Below are 8542 nucleotides of genomic sequence, written 5' to 3' on the forward strand. Positions count from 1 at the left end.
TGCCAACATATTATTTACTATACTCAGTTGAGAAAGTTGATCCCAGAGTTAGTCCAACACCACAGCAACCCGTTGCAAAGGTGGAGAAAGTTATGCGCGCACCTTGCAGCCTTTCGAAAATCAGTATTATATGTGTGTGTAAACAGTATCATGTATATATGAAATTAATATCAGGACACGAGTTACCCTGATTGTTGGGTCGAGATATAAAATTTGTTTTGTGGATCGCAGTTGTTTGAACTTCTTTACACTTGCATGTCTATAAACTTTTTACGCTTATATTATAAACACACAGTCGTTTCTATACCTGTCTATGCTATTACACTATATATTTAAAAATTAATATTAATAACCTTGCGAACTGCACGTAAGGCATGTACTGTAATATGACCATCTGTCATGGGGCCACTAAATCCTTCACCAAACCAACCGTTTGGTCTTAATATTACTTGACTAATTTTACTTGACTAATTTTTGATTAAAAAAAAAAAAAGGGAGAGCGCGAACGCAGTCCCTAACTACCAAAAATTCCACGCTCCATCTATCCCAGTTTGGGAAAGTGGCAGGGGTCAGCCAACCCGTGTGTGCTATGGGCCAGCCTCTCCCTGGGGGAGCCTCCTTAATGATCAAGGCCTCCCCAGCGCCAGGTAAGTATGCTCCCCAATTTCTCGAGCAGTCACTACTATTATTGCTATAGATATAACAAAAAGGTGTCCTTCAGGAAAAACAGAATAGTTCTTACTTGTCTTAAGATATCTAAAAAACATTTCTTGTATTATTATGAAAAATACACTTTAATATGAATTCTTAAGCTAATGTCATATTATACTGAATGAGTACTAAATTAAATACAACGGAAAAAAAACCTTACACTAAATACAGTAGGGAGTAACATTGTTGACTTCCGGTGTGTGAGCACCGGAAGTTGTTTACTGGAGACTTACTCGAAAATGTTGTCTCGAGAATGGGTTACTTTATAATCAAGCCCAATGGTTCCCAACCATAGTTCATGCTCATATTAGTTACCGCGAGATATTTTTTTCTAAATAAAAAAATCCAGACATAGCTCAAATTTTTTGTATGAAGAATATAAAGTAAACGATTTGTAAAAGCAATTTCAATGTGAAATATTGAGAGTATTTAAGAAATGGAAGTTTACAAATAAAATACAATGATTTATCATTGAACTGCTTTTGCCAAAGAATTTCAATTTTCGAAAGAGTGTTAGTAATAACAAATATTAAAAGAAAAGGACTGTTGTCCGTTGAAGAATTTAGAGTACATTTATCCACAGTTCGATTATGAATTAACTTCATAAAACACCAAGCACAAGTGTTACATTAAAATTTTATAGTTATGAAAACTACGGTATATTGGTCTGCACTAAATTGTCTAAAAATATAACTTATTTATATATTACTTTAAATATTTTTGAAGAAATAATCAATGTTACGTTTCTTTTTTGAACATTAGAGAAAAAGGGTGCCATAAAAGTTTTAAAAGGGTCACTAGTTCTGTGGTCAAAAGGTGGGAAATTACAGATTGAGCCCTTATCCCACTTACGTTGTTGCAAATATGCTAGATTTAAAAATGTTTCGTGAATGCAAAGTCAAAAAAATAAAGATTAAACTTCTCTGCATATTTCTTATGAAGCAAATTTTATGAAGTTAATTTCGATAAATGATTTTCTGCTTTTAATAATCTGGATGACCAATTACAATAAACTGAAGTAAATTCGAGCTTAAATAGTCTTCCACTAAAGTTTTTGTAAACGTATACATACTATATTTGTGAATGGGCTAAAGATTGTTTATTAATTTTATTTATTTTTTTGTATTTTCCTAAATTTGGAATCCTGCTTTAGAGAACATGCATGGAACTTTTTCTTTGTCATTTCAGGCATCCAATAAGAGGCGCGATGGTCCCTACCCCCGGGCAATGGAATTCCTTTATCATCTAAACACAATCACAAACATCCCACGGCGGGATTCGAACCCGCAGCTTGTTGGTTGGAGAGCGGATATGCTAATAGCTCGCCCATATTAAAAATCGTTTATTAATTACGTGCTATTTTCGAGCAAATCAAATAATTCGAAAGATGACTTTGCACCTCCATGGAACCTCAGAACTCATCACCGAGACCACAACTCTATACATTCCACTCTGTCAAGTGTATGTTTATCAGCAACTGCGTGCTCTTCTGGCAAAACTTCTCATATGACGAGAAGAATCGTGATCCCCCCCCCCCAATCATCGAAGGGTGTGCTACTTTTCGTTTCCTATTTATTAAATTTCAAAGGACAGCATGATGCCTCGACATTTCATAATTTTCACTATTAAATTAAATCTTAGCTTTAAAATGTGATAAAATTGTGTAAGCCGTTCATGAAATACATTTTTAAAGTGTGTACCAGATTTTGAAACAACCGGTATTTCAGGAATATAAGATTCGCTGATACTCACGACTTTCTAAAAAACTACCTACGTTGTGTAATCTCTCAGAGTGATGAGGAAGCACAAACAATAGAAAAAAAAAAGCTGTTTGCTGTTAAAATGAAGACCAGATTAACATAGCTGAATGTTTATCAAAAAAGGATAACGATTAAAAAACAAAAAGTTTTTTTTTTATTTTTATTATTTATTTTTTTAAAGTACCTGAGGAATCTATACAAGTACTAAACAGCAGTTTCTTCTCTCTCCACTCTGCTGGCATTTTTCTTCCCAATTTTACTCTTGGGGTAGTCCCCTTATTCACGGGTATACGTTCCAAGACACCCCGCGGATAGTATACCGAACCCTACATATACTATGTTTTTTCCTATACACACATGCCTATGATAAAGATTAATTTATAAATTAGGCGCAGTAAGAGATTAACAACAATAACTAATAATAAAATAGAACAATTATAACAATATAAAGTTATCTGAATGTGAATGGAATCTTAGCAACCTCAGCATGCAACTTTCTCCAACTTTGCAACGAGTTACTCTGATGTTGGATCAGCCGAATTGTCTATTACTAATAGAAATAGCTATATAGCTTCAGTTTGGGGATGTAAAATTACATAAGCATAGTGAATATTAGATCAAACATTATTTCAAATACCGAATGTTTGTAGAAAGTGAAAGTTTCTTAAGTTGACTGTAATTAATATCTTCGGAACGGGGATTGACCGCGGATAAGGGGGGGGGAGAGACTACAGTATTTGGCTGATGATTTTCTAGCTAAAATTTCTGTAAATATTTCATTCCTCCCTATATATTGTTTTCTAGGATTTTAAAATTATTATTTACTTCTAAGATTAGTGTCTTGAAGTTCCATTGCATTATTTATTACACGGATTACCGATATCTCAAAATATGAAATGATTACTGATCTATTTAGTTCTATAAACCAATTCTTCCAACGTTCTGAAACTTCTCTCACTTTGAATTCCTCCTTTCCATTTCTCAGCTCTTATTTTTTTTGGTTTCGTTCAATGCTTTAAATTTTTGCATGTCTTTACGTTTCCTTTTTTTTTTTTTTCATTTTAGAAAGATACGTAATCGCGTATTTCAAATACAATACAGCAGAGGGGTCCCACGGAGTCGATATACTGTATACTAGAGGTTGAAGAGCAAATTACATCAATAAATAATATATATATACACACACACACACACAACTACGATTATTAGTCCGATCTTGTAAATAAATCAGGTAAAACTATCTATAAAAATATGTCCTACGATTTTTACGAGAACATAAGACTTGTCTACAAACCAAATAATTACTTTTGCTTAATAATTATGAAATGCTTACTTATTTTGCATAAGTATTTCATAATTATTTAAAAGTAATTAAATTTTGGTTATAAACAATTCACTACAGTTCAAATGTGTGTATTTCTGGATGAGGGAGTCAATGAAAATGCTTTTATGAAGGATCGTCAGATACAAAATGGTTGAGAACACCTTGCAATCCAGTACTGTGCTTTAGCTTAGCCCCCCCCCCCCCCCCAAGTAGAAGACTGCCTTCAAAGAAGCAAAAAAAAAAAAAAAAAAAAGGAACACCTATGCGTAACATGCCATTTGAGATCATGAGGCATTAATATAGCCATATCTAAAATAGAGAAAAGCACAAAATACCTACAGAAAATAGCAACTCAGATGAGAATGTTGATCATTAGGAGTAAACCCATACAATTTTATCAAAAAATGGAGAGAAGTACGTGTCTTCCAAATTAATCAATATACAAAAATAGACTATTTTTGCTGAGGATCAGATCATCTTTGGAAAGACTGAAGATGAACTGCAGAAAGCAAACTTCAATAATATTATACAACAATATGGCCTAGAAATGTCAACGGAGAAAACTAAAGTCATGGCTTTTCGCAGAAATAACCCTGTCAAAAGCAAAATAGTAATAAATAAAATAATTGAACAAGTTAATAATTTTAAATACTTACGCTGTAAACTATTTTACATAAATGAAATAGATATTGATTTTAAGATGAACTTTATAAAAATCACTGCAGTAATTAACAGAACCTTTAAACCTAACTATGTACAGACACACACAAGACAGTCTACAAAACAATAGTCAAACCTACTATTATATGGAAGCGAGATAAATTTAGTTGAATTCTTTATCCAAGTGTAAGCAAACAAAGTTTGCCTGAAGTATCTTCAGGACTGAGGCAACTCGTGGTAAAGGTGAACCAAGCTCTCATCACTTGTCTTAGTTTTTCCCATAATGCAAAGCACATCTCCTTGCGGAGATGTATAATACTAAGCATTAAAGGAAGGGCCACTACTCAGAGGTGGTGATTTTCAAGTTGAAATCTGTCTATCGTAACTCTGTTCAGTAACTCCTGTTGTCCGAATATCATTGTTTTAGTTTTTTCAAAGTTGACATTCAGTCCATATCTTTTTCCTTCTGTGTATAGTGTTTGCAATGTCTGTTCCAGCCTTGCTGCATCCTCTTCAATCAGGACAATGTCATCTGCAAAGCAGAGATGGTTTATTCTCATGCCATTTATTGAAATGCCTCCACCTTCTTTAATCTTGTCTAGCGTTCTTCCCAGATGTGTAATGGAGATGATTGGTGATATTGAGTCCCCTTGTCTTGTGCCTTGACTTGTGGCAAACCAATCTCCTGCTATTCTGATTTTTGCTTGTGCTTGGCTGTTTATACCTTTCAGCAGACGGATCAACTTATTGTCCACACCATAGGATTCCAAGACAGCCCATGTTATATTTTGATCAATATTATCAAATGCTTTTTGGAAGTCCACGAAACAGCAATATATCTTTTTGTTCTTTCTTCGAGCTTTCTCTGCTATTAATCTTAGTGCGAGTATTTGTTGCCCTGTACTTCGATCTTGTCGAAATCCGGTTTGCTCATCCAGAAGATGTGCCTCCATATGCTCCTTCAGGCATTCTGTTAGTATTTTCATCAGCACTTTGCCAAGATGACTCATTAATGCAATAGTTCTGTAATTGGTGCATTCTAAAGCATTGCCTTTCTTATGAAGAACAACCAAGACCGATTTTTTCCACTCTTCAGGGGCATACCCTGATCTCCATATTTCATTACACAGCTTATGTATTTCTTTTACAACTGATTCTCCCCCATATTTTAGCATCTCGCCTATTATGTTGTCATCTCCAAGACTCTTGTTGTTCTTGAGATGTTTTATAGCCTTATTCATCTCTTCTTCCAAGATGCATTTTCAAAGATCTCTGCTGGTGGAGAGATTGCTTTTAGTTCTTTGATTACTTCTGTTGCAGTATCATTTAGTTGATTTTTATATAGTTCGTTGCAATACCTTTTCATCCTTGACTGCTACTGATCTTGTTTGCCACTTCCTATAAGTTAGTAGACCTCTCTATTTATGTGTTCTCCATAGTACTGTTCAATGTCTTTGCACTGGTCCTCCAACCATTTGGCTTTATCAGATCTTGCTGCTTTCCGTACTTCATTGCATTTTTTGACGGTATAACTCATCTGCTACCTCTGAATTATCTCTTTTAAGTTTCAGTTCTCTTGTACCAATTTTAAGGTTTCCTGAGTTATTCATTTCTTGTTGATCTTTTTGCTTTCAAGAATTATTTCCCCTACGGCTTTTTTTTTAGCACTGTAGTCAGTTGCTCTGCTCTTGTATTTATATTTATATTTTGATTTTCACTTGGGGTCTTAAGCTTAGTTTCCAATATGTTCTGATATTCTGTTCTTAGCCCATCTTCATTTAGTTTTGAGATGTATAGCTTTTTGGAACTTTCCTTTGTACTTCTGTTTCAATCTTATATTTGCAATCACTAAGCTGTGGTCCAAATCAATATCAGCTCCTTGGAATGATCTGCACTGTTGAACTGAGGTTCTTCATTTCTGGTCTATTAATATCAGGTCAATCATATTCCTGTGTTTGCCATCGAAGGAGCACCACGTCCATTTACGACAATCTTTTTGTTGGAATTTGGTATTGCAAATCATCAGGTTGTTATCCGTGGCAAATTCCAGAAGCATCTCTCCACGTTCATTTCTTTCTCCACTTAAATGTGCTACTTAAAAAATATCAATCTCATATCTGGAAAATAAGAAATGAAAGTGCATTCTAACAAAGACTACAACATAATAGCCTCAAGCCAGATGTTCTAAGGAATTACATTAGATGCAAACAAATTTAGTCCTATTAGGTGGAGAAAGACTGAAAATATGGTGTACCCCTCCAATAACATAAAAGATCCAAGGATAAATGCTTATGTGATGCAATCTATGAAATGTGCACTAGAATACGATACATTAAAAAACAATTTTTAAACCATGCTTGCCAAATCTAACTTATTTGCCCTTCTAGGCAAGTTAGGAGTATTAGTCAGTGTGAGCAGGACACATAGTAGGAAAGTCCAATTTCAGGTGGCTAATCAACACTAATTATTACGAATAAAGAACAATGAAAAAAGTATCAAAACCAAGTGATTATTATTAACATCTGACCTCCATGGAGTCACTCGTCATGGGAAGTGCACACTATTGGACACAGTGCTCATCCAACCATGCCTTAAACCGATCCAATGTGTCTCAGACAATGCATTCCACTAAAAACCACTCTCCATGTAAAGAACCTGCTCTTCACTCCTCTATTCACACCCTCCTTATATGGTTTCCAGCAATGGCCACTTGTTCTACCCCCTTTTCCCATTCTATGAAAAAATCTCTTAAAATGTCAACCTGATAACAATACCTAACTAGCTTGTGTCTCAATCATATCCCCCCTTCCTCCTTTTCATGAGCTTTGAAACTTACATTCTCTCATTTGTCCTCGTAGTCCACATTCCAAAGACCACTGACCAGCTCTATGAATCTTCTCTGGACCCTTTCCAACATATACTCGTCACCATGAAAACCTAATGGTGACCAAATCTCTGTTCAATCCATGAGGCCTGATCAAAACTATATGGATTATTCAGCATGAAGAAGCAGCAAAAGCCCAACTACCTTCAGTATGTTTTTGAAAAAAAATACATCTAACATGAGCTTGACACAAAAGCAACTGATAAAAAGAATACTAACCCTTATAAGTTAAAAGTAGCCAAAAAGCTGCATAGCAAAGAGAAAGCAGGAAAGACTGGCATCTTTTACTAAACAGAACCCAAACCTCAGTAAAAAAAAAAATAAGATAACACCCCCCTACTTCAAGTCAGAATATCCTTAATAAATTTAGTTTAATCCCTGATCCAAGTGTAAGCAAACAAAGTTTTCACCTGAAAATATCTTCAGGACTGAGGTAAGGTAGTGCAATACCAGGCAACTCTGAGCAAAGGTGGACCAAGCTCTCATCACTCCTTGTCTCAGTATCTCCTATAATGCAAAGCACATTTCCTTGCGGAGATGTATAATGCTATGCATTAAGGGAAGGGCCACTACCCTACACGGTAAATATGACCTCTCCACGTGGGAGGCAGACACAAAGACGAGACCTCAATAAAGGTTGAAAGGGTAGTGGCCCTTCCCTTAATGCATAGTAATATACATGTCCGCAAGGAGATGTGCTTTGCATTATGGGAGATGCTGAGACAAGGAGTGATGAGAGCTTGGTCCACCTTTGCTCGGAGTTGCCTGGTATTGCACTACCTTACCTCAGTTCTGAAGATATTTTCAGGTGCAAACTTTCTCTGCTTACACTTAGATAAAGGATTGAACTAAATTTATTATAGTCTAACCAAATGAAAAATAAACTGCCAATCAGAATATCCTTCTTTCCCTTTTCAAACCACAGCCTCAATGTGATTCGTGTATCTGTGGATGTCTGAGAGGAATTTCCCTGTCTAAGAGAACAGTCAAAAGTAGACTAAACAGGCTATTGGGCCATCATAGGCAGCCCAATAGCCAGTTTAGTCTACTTTTGATTGTTCTCTCATAGGCAAGATGGAAAGTAGCAAAAAAGAAGATAAATTATAGTTAAGGTGAATATCTAAGCTAAAACTGATAATTAAAGTATCTTTTCCACAGACTTGGGTGAGCTAAACTATATCCTGTAAGGGAAAAATGTCTAAA

At 35.3% G+C, this 8542-nt stretch overlaps 1 non-coding gene across 1 annotated transcript; it reads right to left on the reverse strand.

Moving 5' to 3' along the window:
* Positions 1-490: 490 nt before the first annotated feature.
* LOC150097718 (U1 spliceosomal RNA) lies at positions 491-655 on the reverse strand. The gene has a single exon (XR_016549751.1). It is a non-coding gene; the product is annotated as a U1 spliceosomal RNA (small nuclear RNA).
* Positions 656-8542: the final 7887 nt, after the last annotated feature.

Source organism: Typopeltis vanoorti, chromosome 17, assembly GCF_054136105.1.
Source record: "Typopeltis vanoorti isolate ZY-2024b chromosome 17, IOZ_Tvanoo_1.0, whole genome shotgun sequence".
Lineage (NCBI taxonomy): Eukaryota > Metazoa > Arthropoda > Arachnida > Uropygi > Thelyphonidae > Typopeltis > Typopeltis vanoorti.